This window comes from Eurytemora carolleeae, unplaced genomic scaffold, assembly GCF_000591075.1.
Source record: "Eurytemora carolleeae unplaced genomic scaffold, Eaff_2.0 scaffold457, whole genome shotgun sequence".
Classification (NCBI taxonomy): domain Eukaryota; kingdom Metazoa; phylum Arthropoda; class Copepoda; order Calanoida; family Temoridae; genus Eurytemora; species Eurytemora carolleeae.
In genome coordinates this window covers 38,053-50,562 of record NW_019396346.1, presented here as the reverse complement: position 1 = coordinate 50,562, position 12,510 = coordinate 38,053, and the positions used below count along the sequence as shown (strand labels likewise).

Genomic DNA, 12,510 nt, shown 5'->3' with positions numbered 1-12,510 from the left:
AATTATTCAGAGTGCTGGCGACGGATTGATCGAGGGAATCCGTGATTATGAAAAATTTTTAGTTTCCCGAAAAAAGAAGTTGTTCACAACTTTATCGTCTTTAGAAATAAAAAAAGTGAGAGTTTTTTGTCCCAAGGAAGTTTATGTATCTTAACGTCTCTCTGTATGGAGGAATCAGAGTTCAGTATTGTTAGTCAAAAAGAGTAAAAGAGATTAAAGGCTGAAGAAAATCAAATAAAATTAAATACAATATGAGAGAACAGGATGAGCAATCAAAATTAGAAAGAGGGAAATCATGGAGTAAAATTTAATTTCCGAGCCAGGTCAACCTTTCCAGTCCCAGTTTGTACTGTACCTAGCCCTACGGACAGGACTAGCCGGTGCAACAAGGTTGACTCGGCCAGACTTTATGCTTCATATAAGTTACATTTACTTTTACCAAAAGGGCAGAGGTGCGTGAAATCAAAAGAAATTTTAATGTCATAATATTCACAAAGCATACGAAGACAAAATAAAAGATCAGGACATTTTTTTGCTCAATAAATATTTAGATTTCTTAAAAAAAACTAATTAAGACAATTAAAAGCATTGGAAGTATGAGAAGTAAAAATAAGGCTAATGTTCCAATATGCGTAGTGTTCTAAAATGTCTTAATCTGAACCCTCAATGAAGAAAAAACAATTTTATTTTTAAGGAGTTTGCATAAACAACTACGTGGTTTAACTCTGCTATTTGTGAACCATGGCAAACATTTAAAAATATATAAGCAATCGTAAAGTATTTGTAAATATGTAAATTGTTGAAAAATTATTATTTTTGGAGAAAAAAAAATTTTAACAGCGAAAACAAGTACGTGTAATAATCCATAATTTCTGAACCCTGAAACCTAAACTACAAAAACAATTATGTGTTTTGGTAAACTCTATTTCAAGTTAAAATCATATCAGAGTTACAGCTCTGTGGATATACAAGGTGAGCACTGTAGTATTAAACCTAATTATAAAATCTTTAGCTTTCACCTTTCAATTCATATTTTTTTTAACTTTCAAAATATCCATAATTTTATCATCGTTTATTGCAAAGATTTTACTTTTTCCAAAGGAGCTGAATACTAGGAACGAATTTTAATTTCTAAATCCTTATATTTTTGCAATTATATTCAGACCTTACATATCTAAATTGTAAATTCATTTAATTCAAATAGTCTAAAGGAATTGAGTCTTTGCCACAAATTTAAATTTTCTAATCCCTATATCTTTTGCAACCTGATGGTGTAAACCTTAGATAATTTAAACTTAGATTATTTTATTTAACAGAATAAATAGTTTGAAATATCTAAGGACATTGGGCTGCAAAGATATGGGGATTAGAAAATCCGAGTTTGTGACAAAGACTCAACTCCTTTAAAACAAAAAATATCACCATCAGGGATTAATAAAATTAAGTTAAAGGGGTTTTTTAAATTACTTTGTAATTCATTTTACAACAGTTTGCGCAAAAATGAAACATCAAAAACTTAGAAAAGTTAAAAATGTTAGTCAACGCTGTTTTAGTATAGAGTAAATAAATCTCTATACGTTAATATATGCAAAATGATTTGGGCTGAGCTTGGTCTAAACTGACAATGTAAACTTTAAAAAAAGAATTAAATTAAAAGTCAGAAAATCCTTTGATCTTTCTACTTTAAAATTTCACTTGGTTTAAGCTATTAAAACATTAAACATGCAATTAAAGCCTTACTTAAAATAATTCTAAAATACTTTAAGATGTTTTCCATCCTATTTGCCTTGGTACAAGTTGGAGTATGTTTTGCCTTTAGATTTAGGTAAAATAAATTTTAATGAATTAATTTCTTCAGAGTTTAGTTGGATGGCCTATAATTGCCTGAATACACCTTAATTAATACTTAATATTATATTTTAGTTAAGAAGAATATAATCCGTATGTTAATCCTATAATGACCTGGATACACCTCAATACTTAATATTATATTTTAGTTAAGATGAATATAATCCATATGTTAATTCTATAATGGCCTGGATACACCTCAATCAATACTTAATATTAGATTTTAGTTAAGAAGAATATAATCCATATGTTAATCCTATAATGGCCTGGATACACCTCAATCAATACTTAATATTATATTTTAGTTAAGAAGAATATAATCCATATGTTAATTCTATAATGGCCTGGATTTACCTCAATCAATACTTAATATTATATTTTAGTTTAGAAGAATATAATCCGTATGTTAATCCTATAATGACCTGGATACACCTCAATACTTAATATTATATTTTAGTTAAGATGAATATAATCCGTATGTTAATCCTATAATNTTTTTTTACATGGTGAACTAATATAAGAATTATTAATATTTAGGGGTTCGCGGGAGAAACTTGCGATGATCCTGCATCAACCCCTATCCCTATCATAATTATTACTATTTAGGGGTTTGCGGGAGAAACTTGCGATGATCCTGCATCTACCCCTATCCCTATCATGATTGCTGATGATGGCTCGGTTACTAAGAAAACTGATAACTAAGTGTCCCTGGCTTATCGGAATAAATCTGATCTTTATCTGTTCAATTTGAAATAATATATTTAATTTGTAATTTACTTAATTTTAAGCATCAATAAAAGTTAGCATATCATTTGAATTTAATATCATATTTGTACCTTAAGATAGTTTTCCAATATAAAGGTCACTTATTGAGCTGTTTATATTTATCATATTTGTACCTCAAGATAGTTTTCCAACATAAAGGTCACTTATTGAGCTGTTTATATTTATCATATTTGTATCAAAAGATATATTTCCAACATAAAGGTCACTTACTGAGCTGTTATTTTTATCTTATTTGTACCTAAAGATATATTTCCAACATAAAGGTCACTTATTGAGCTGTTTATATTTATCATATGTGTACCTTAAGATATATTTCCAACATAAAGGTCACTTATTGAGCTGTTCATTTTATCATATTTGTACCTCAAGATAGTTTTCCAACATAAAGGTCACTTATTGAGCTGTTTATATTTATCATATTTTTACCTCAGATAGTTTTCCAACATAAAGGTCACTTACTGAGCTGTTTATAATTATCATATTTGTACCTTAAGATAGTTTTCCAACATAAAGGTCACTTACTGAGCTGTTATTTTTATCTTATTTGTACCTAAAGATATATTTCCAACATAAAGGTCACTTACTGAGCTGTTATTTTTATCTTATTTGTACCTAAAGATATATTTCCAACATAAAGGTCACTTACTGAGCTGTTTATAATTATCATATGTGTACCAAAAGATATATTTCCAACATAAAGGTCACTTATTGAGCTGTTCATTTTATCATATTTGTACCTCAGATAGTTTTCCAACATAAAGGTCACTTATTGAGCTTTTCATTTTATCATATTTGTACCTCAAGATAGTTTTCCAACATAAAGGTCACTTACTGAGCTGTTATTTTTATCTTATTTGTACCTAAAGATATATTTCCAACATAAAGGTCACTTACTGAGCTGTTATTTTTATCTTATTTGTACCTAAAGATATATTTCCAACATAAAGGTCACTTATTGAGCTGTTTATATTTATCATATGTGTACCTTAAGATATATTTCCAACATAAAGGTCACTTATTGAGCTGTTCATTTTATCATATTTGTACCTCAAGATAGTTTTCCAACATAAAGGTCACTTATTGAGCTGTTTATATTTATCATATTTTTACCTCAGATAGTTTTCCAACATAAAGGTCACTTACTGAGCTGTTTATAATTATCATATTTGTACCTTAAGATAGTTTTCCAACATAAAGGTCACTTACTGAGCTGTTATTTTTATCTTATTTGTACCTAAAGATATATTTCCAACATAAAGGTCACTTATTGAGCTGTTTATATTTATCATATTTGTACCTTAAGATAGTTTTCCAACATAAAGGTCACTTATTGAGCTGTTTATATTTATCATATTTGTACCAAAAGATATATTTCCAACATAAAGGTCACTTATTGAGCTGTTTATATTTATCATATTTGTACCAAAAGATAGTTTTCCAACATAAAGGTCACTTATTGAGCTGTTCAGTTTATCATATTTGTACCTTAAGATAGTATTGCATGCGATTAAAGAATATAAGAATGGATATTGAACATGGTTTAGAAGCTTATCGTTAATAATACATGATGTATTCTACATAAGAAAAAACTTACTTTTTTATTAATATATGTAATGAATAAAGCAATCCCTATATGTGTTAACCTAAACATACCAAGATGTATTATGATGTACATTATATAGCTATGTCTGTAAATCCGTCAAACCTGTGTTGTGATTAAACTTTATGATAGCTTAACTACGTCATATCTACCCACACTAATCTTGCAAATACTTACATTAAACTTAAACTACGCTGTATAGTGTATATATATATAGATATATATATATTGACGTAAAACTTGTAATTCCGGTGATTAACATTAACTTGTAACATCTGACGTCTTAAATAAAATTGGTTAATTTAGAAACTCCATACTGACAGTACTGCGAGAAAGTAATTGTTCCTTGTTTTAACAAACAAGTTGAGGATTGTGCCCATCGGGTTTGCATTGATAGTTACGAGTTAGTGTCCAGTTGACATTGATAGATTAACCCTATCTCTGCTGGGGTACTTGAAAACCAGGATATGCTGGGGCGGGTCAATTTGACCTCCCCCCCTCTAAATCCCATGTTTGATGTCTAAATATGACAAATAATACATCATTGGAAAGCTCTTGTGCCCTGCTTTTAGGATCTGCAAAAAAATTAGCAAATTTGCAAAAATTGAATTTCTTATTTCAAAATCCAGTTATATAGTAAAAATGTTTGCAAAACAATTTGTCCAAAAAATGAAAAATTATACATTTTTGAAAAGCCCTTGACCATGCCATTTCAAATATGCAAAAATTTTTCCAAAATTTTAAATAACCTGATTTTTAATCAAGAAAAACTAAAAATGTGCAAATTTCCTGTTGACATTGATAGCTGACGAGTTGTGTATGGATTGATACAGTTCTGGACAAAGTTTTACTGGTATGGCATTTACTACAAATACATTTTTTTAACGATAACTTGCTGCATTAAATGCATATTTACTTGCAAATAATCCAAAGTTTTTCACGTTGGTATATTGATGTGTAATGATGCATTGTAATTATTCCTGTAAACAAATATAGAATACTAGGCTTTTAGGGCGCTTCGCGCATCTTCTATTTAAATTGTGAACATGTTCTTTTTGTTTACATTTTAAAACAATGAAGAAAAAAAATTAGCGGATTTTAAAAAAAGTCGCGGATTTTTAAGAATTTAAATTTTTTTTACAAAATTTAAAACCTTTAAAACACATTTTTTAAATTTTTATCATTCATAAACCTTCCCTGTGGACACGTGATGTCCCACAAAAAATTTGGGCCCGATCTGTTCAGCCGTTTTGACGTTTATTGGATACAAACAAACAGACAAACATAAAGACAGACAAGCCAAATTGATATTTAGATACTAGGCTTAAAGGGTGCTTCGCGCCCATCTTCTTTTTAGTTTGTAAATAATTTCCTTTCTCTTTACCTAGTAAATGTTTGAGTTATTGGAAAAATAACTTGTACGATATTGCAGAGGCTCGGAATTGTCCGACAAATCTTGGAGGCTCACGGCACCCGCGGTTGTCCCTTCCCCTGTCGGCAGGCTTGTTTTTGCATCGTAACTCACAATAAAACATTTCTTACCATTACAAGTTCTGAAAATCTTCTTAACAAACATCAACATCTCTAATTTTCAATGAAAAATTGCAAGTTTTTAGGAACAAAGAAAACTTTACACTTCTCTGTGGAAATATCTAAACTTTTCTGATATTGCAAGGTGTTTTAACAGTTCGGTTCTGATCCTTACAAGTTCTAAACACAGAACAGAGATTAGAATAGAAGGGAAATTAGACTATCACTCGGTGTGGATTTGTTCAATCCCTTTGAGCCTGAAAAGGAGCTCAATGTTCAATATTCACAAGTTATACGCAACAAATCACAATAATACAGTATGATCTCTAAACATATCTGTTACAATTTCTTGTTTTTTATGAAGTTTACACTGAAATGAACTCCGGAATGTAAAGTAAAACTCTCGCTGAAATGAACTTGGGAATGCATGACAGGTTGCCAGAGAATTGATCCAGAGAAAATTAAGTAATTCTTAAGAAAATTGTTTTCGACAGAAAGATGTTCCTCAGGTATCAAAAGTGAGGAATTTCCCCAGATTCTCCAAATGTGGTGACTTTTTTGAAGAATTTCCAAGGAATTTCTCGACAATCATTTCCTGTAACTGGTTCCTCGGAAATTCTCGAGAAATTCCCCAGAATTGATCCCCAAGATGAGAGACTTTTGGGGAATCACAGTTTTGAGACTCATTTTTCGAGAAATTCCTGAGAAATTCCTCAGAATTTCTCCAAACACTTCTCCGGAAATTCCTGAGAAAATCTTAGGACTTGGTCACTAAGTTTACGGATTTTTAGGGGAATTAGATAAGAGAATTAGTTTCTAGTAATTCCTGGGAATTTTTCTGGAGTTTTACCCCAAAGAAATTTCTGAGAATTTCTTTGGAATACTTCTCTGGAAATTCCTGAAAAATTCTAAGTAATAAGTCACCATTTTAATGGATTTTTAGGAGAATTTAATAAGAGAATTAGTTTTGAGAAATTCCTAGGAATTTCTTTGGAATAATTCTCCGGAAATTCCTGAAAAATTCTTGGTACTAGGTCACCATTTTAATGGATTTTTAGGAGAATTTAATAAGAGAATTAGTTTTGAGAAATTCCTGGGAATTTCTTTGGAATACTTCTCCGGAAATTCCTGAAAAATTCTTGGTACTTGGTAACTAAGTTTAAGGATTTTTAGGGGAATTAGATAAGAGAATTAGTTTCTAGAAATCCTGGGAATTTCTCTGAAATTTTACCCCAAAGAAATTCCTAAGAATTTCTCCGGAAATTCTTAGGACTTGGTCACCAAGTTTACGGATTTTTAGGAGAATTAAAGAAGAGAAGAATTTTCCAGAAATTCCTGGGAATTTCTCCAAAATTTTACCTCAAGAAATTCCTGAGAATTTCTCTGGAATATTTCTCCCGAAATTCCTAAGGAATTCTTAGGACTTGTTCACTAGGTTTAAAGATTTTTCAGAGGAATTAAAAAGAAAAATAGTTTTGAGAAATTCCTGGGAATTTCTCCGCAATTGGACCCCAAGAAATTCTTGAGAATTTCTCTGGAATTCTTCTCTAGAAATTCTTAAGAAATTCTTAGGACTTGGTCACCAAGTTTACGAATTTTTAAAGGAACTAAATAAAAGAATTAGTTTCAAGTTCCTGAGAAATTCTTAAAACTTGGTCACCAAATTTACGGATTTTTTGGGGAATTGAATAAAAGACATAGACTCGAGAAATTCTCAGAATTTCTCGGGATTTTTTCCTGGAGAAATTTCTGAGAATTTCTATAGAATATATCTCCGGAAATTCCTGAGAAATTCTCAGTTCTTAGTTACCAATTTTACGATTTATTTGGGGAACGGAATAAAAAACTAGGTTTCGAGAAATTCCTGAGAATTTCTCAGGAATATTTCTCCGGAAATTCCTAAGAAATTCTCAGGACTTCATCACAGAATTTTCAAGTTCAGTTTTTCTTCAATAGGTGTCTCTGAGGTTCTCTTCTTTTATGAACTGCCCTACCCAAATCTGTTTTCTCCTTATTGATAAAAAATGATAACTTACGTACGTTAGAACCATCTTTTTAAATATATAAACGTTTAGTAATGTAATATGTATTAACTTATACTTTAAGGGCGCTTCGCGCCCATATTCTATTTCAATTTTGAATATTTAATCTTTGTGTACATTTGTAGAAGAACAAAGGCGCCTCTAGGTTGATCTAAGGTTGATAATCCCAGTAAAGGGTCGATGTTTGCTCAAAAGCTCTTCACTACACTGACATATAGTCGCAAATACGAAAAAAAATCTGTATTTCAAACCTAGGAACAAATACAGTTTAGTAAGCAAATAAAACATAATACAAAATATTATTATATTTGAATGAACAAAACTTACTAGTTTTAGTTAGGTAGAGGAAAATGAGGGGTTGACAGGATCAGGAGAATAAAACGTTTTGTGACTTCTGAAAAATAAATACTCAGATGGTTACAAAAATTATTGTTTACAGCTGTTACGCGAGCCATGCTGCGTGTAGAAAGTCTGCTTGTCACCCCTGGGTATTTCTGAGTTCTCCCTGAAGATCTGTACGGAATGTATTGTGAAAGAACTAGTTTAGGAACTGTTTACAGTCCGACTGCGCAGACGCAAGATTTCTAGCGGAGTAGTAGTTATATTTATATTCAGTATATGTTTATTCGTTTTGCAAGTATTTTCCGTGTTCAGAATTCTGGGATCACCGTGGTAATTATTTTATATATATCTATGTTTATTGGTTGATTCTAGTATGATTGATGATTATGTATTCGTTTATTGGTTCCTAGCCACAGTTTTTTAATGCCTGAGTGGATTATTTGTTATATTTGTATGATTTTCACTCAAAGCTTTTTCTGTGGGTTTATTAAACTTGTTTAGATTGAAGGCTCAGAGAAATAAACGTTCGGAACCTTACTATCTTCCTTTTTATTATGACGAGCGTTGAGAGAAGGGAGTCTTACGATCCAATCCTGAGAAATACCACACGGTACATATATTAGGTCTTTAGGGAAATCGCTAAGTAGCGAAACAACAGCAATGATCACGAATTTTAAGCATTTCTATATTTAAACGTGTTTTCACTTTCCACGGATTTGGCGTCTATTGACGGGGAAGGTTGGATTTGGTTTCGGCTCTGGGAGGGTAGTTTTGCTTTTTAGACAACATCTATTGGAGAAAGGTTTCAAGATAGGATTTATGGCCTACAACGCGTTGTAAAAAAAAAGTTCGTGGATTTTACACAAAAAAATGTGTGGATTTAAAAATTTAATGAAAATCGAATTTTGTGGAGGCAAATTTTTGGAAAATTTAATCATCTATAAATCATTCCTGGGGTCATGTGAGGTCCCACACAAAATTTGGGCCCAATCAGTCCAGCCGTTTGGACGTTTATTGGATACAAACATACAGACACCCAAGCAAAGTATCAATATATGATGCTTTATGTTTAAATTCCGATTTTTACTGTAGGAAAATATTCATGAGAATAAAGATGATTTATTCTACAAAAATGTGATGATGAACTATGCTAAAATATTGTAGTTATAATATACAAAAGTTCAATACATCTTAATGAAAATTCTAACAGCATTATACTTACAAAAACCTCACTTGTAAAGAATATTAATTCTCTTTCCTAAAAGTTTACCCCCACGACCTCCCCCCCCCTGATAAACAAAAAAACAGTAAGTTTGTATTTAGCTGCGACAATTACTGGAATTAGACAGCATAAACCCACGCTCTCCTCAAACTTTGTATTTCTGGGAAATCTGATAAAGTTTCCTCGTGAAACTAAGAAAACATAGTGATGGATAAATAAACGTAAAAATAGCACAGAGCTTAAAACTTTAGAATGAGATATCCTTAATCCCGATTATTTAATCTGAGTAGCCAATGGACACACTTGTGAGGCACTGTTTTATTTTTATTTAAAGGGAGTGACCGGCTATGTAAGGTAGTTGAACTGAGTATGGGAGTGGATACGTTTTCAGAATCGGTTTTTTTTTAATTATTAAATAACGACAACGAAAAATAAAGTAAAAATTATACAGTAATCTAATTAGATGGTTAGGAACATATTTCTCAAAAGAAATTTGTCAAAAAATCAATGTTAGAATCAAGTGTTTCGTTTCTTCATTATATTGAATTTCTTATTTTCTTTGAATAAATTCGCAGATTTCTTCAAATTCTTCAAATGTCGTCTTTTCAATAATAATTCTAGCAAATCTGCGGAAAATCTTTGAATAGTGAGAAACCAGAAAAATGAGGAAATAAAACAAATAATTGAACAATATTACTTATTTTCGATGATAAGATTAATTTTTATTTTCTCAACCTGTTCCTAAACAACTAATTAGTTTACTGACTGTAGAATTATTTTTACATTTTATGTCGTGGTTATCCACCCCCAAAGTGAGAGTTTTGAACGTCGAATTTGCGCTCAAACAGGTTTACAGATTTACAGATCTTTAAAAAGTGTATTATGTCTTAAATGAATCCCAAAGCCGTTTTCCACAACACTGCACATAGTCAGTTCAACTACCTTACATAGCCGGTCACTCCCTTTAAAATGTTGAAGGCGAATTACAATTTATTCTATTTATAACAAGTTTATTACTACTTTATTATCATCATTATTATACCCTAAAGTAGGGCTGGGCATTTTACCAGTTGTATTAGTTATATATCTTCTGTCGAGACAAATAATCAGGGGAAAGAATTTTTTTTAAAAAATATTTAAATTAACCACACTTTATGACCAAAAATTTTTTTAAATCGTCGGTATTATAAATAGATGCATGGTTTAATAAAATAACTGTTTTTTTGCCACAAGCTCTAAGTTTGTAATCTTTGCAACCTGATGTCTATGATATTTTAAACTATGAAATCTTTTAGGTCTAAAAATCTGAGTTTTAAATATCAAAGGTTTTCACAATCAGGTTTCAAAGATTTGAATTTGTGGCAAAGATTTAGTTCTTTTGGCATGTATAAGAAGGGTTGATGCTGTGAATAAAATTGAAAATTCATACTACTATATGCAGGTGATTTTTTTCTCTCTCTCTCTAGATTTAAGAATGTGCCCAGTCCCTGCCCTGACCCGGCGGGTCTGAAACTTATTATTGAAAATTATTATCGAAAATAGTTTTCCATCACGAAATATAATGCTTTTCCTGGATTTTTCTCTATAAAGGTTATTCTACCCTGCACCTAGAATTTCCAAATTGGTCAAGAGGTTCATGAGTTATGATCGGACATACAAGAAGAGATAACTTTTTATATACATGATATATTTTTCTTTTGGTATGTCTTTTTTCAAAACGTCAAAATTTTGTCACAACTTCGTGATAACTGACATAACCTGAGGGAAAGGTTTATAAAGCCTCAAAGCGGAAAGACGAAACACTATGGATAATATATATATAATATATCTATAAATTTGGCTTGTCTGTTTGTTTGTTTGTTTGTCTGTCTGTCTGTCTGTTTGTATCCAATAAACGTCAAAACGGCTGAACCGATCGGGCCCAAATTTTTTGTGGGACATCTAGGGACCCCAGGGAAGGTTTATGAAAATCAAAATTTTAAATATTTGTCTCCATCTTCAGCTATTATTATATATATATAAAGATAAAACAAGGTGTATGTATGCCAATTGGCTGGTATACATTTTCTTTAATATTTTTTCCACTATTTAAATGATAAATCACTTTAAGCTACAACGAAAGTTCCTAAAAAATATAATCTTCTATAATATCATTTTTTAAATTGATCTTTTAAAAAATTTGAAGTTTAAATGTAAAAAGAAAATTTTATTTAGATATCAGCATGCAAATAATTAATTCTGTTAATTAGAATATATAGAGAAAAAGTATCAGAAGTTAGATTAATCAATTAGTCAAATTAATTTATAATTTGTTTTTAATTTAGATCCATTCATTTAAACTTCAAAACTTGCATTTTAAATTAGATAAATAAAGAACGAAATTTATTTATAAATTTGAATCTGTAAATTTGTAATCTGCGGCCATTTTGTCACCTGACTAGAAATGTGCATTGTTTTCTGAACAGACGAAATTTTTCGTAAACGATGGTATTCACTTTATTTTCCCTATAAGAACCTAATTAAATTGGTGTACTGTCCCGTTTTGTCTTGAGTAGTCTGTATGTGCAGTACTGTACAATGTCCAGCTTGCCCTGCTCCCTTAGCAGTCAGCCCGGCACTTGAAATCAACCAGACTTTTACCGTGTGTCGTTCAGAAAAAAAACGATGAGCGAACGGTTTAGATCGTTTCAAAGAATATAAAAACGCAATTTATAAACACAAACTCAAATGATTTAGTTAAACTTATCTTGCTTGATTAAACTATTTCAATCTCATTTTCCAATTCTCAATTAAAACAATTGTAAAATAAAAACAGTTTTGCAACAAGACAAGGAAACCATTGCATTCGGTTAAGCTTTATTATTTAATAAAAAGAATGCAATTAAAATAATGTAAAACCTTTTTTACTGTTTGCTTGTTTATAACAACCCTTGAGCAACCGTCGTGCCTCAGTTTTCCCCGCCAGCGAATGAATATACTGCTTATTTAAATCAATAATCGTCATAATTACTGAACCGATTGGACCTAAGTTTGTTGTGGTATCAATTAGTTTTACGACCTACGAAGGAATATTTTTGGCTTGAAAGCATATTTCGTATCTAGAAATGGGGCGCCGTCATACTTGTTAAAATAAAAAATCG

The 12,510-nt window shown here is 30.8% G+C and overlaps 1 long non-coding RNA gene across 1 annotated transcript; it reads left to right on the top strand.

Moving 5' to 3' along the window:
* Nucleotides 1-895: 895 nt before the first annotated feature.
* On the top strand, nt 896-2,335 carry LOC111701416 (uncharacterized). Its single transcript, XR_002765190.1, has 3 exons — nt 896-972; nt 1,767-1,825; nt 2,154-2,335. It is a non-coding gene; the product is annotated as an uncharacterized LOC111701416 (long non-coding RNA).
* Nucleotides 2,336-12,510: the final 10,175 nt, after the last annotated feature.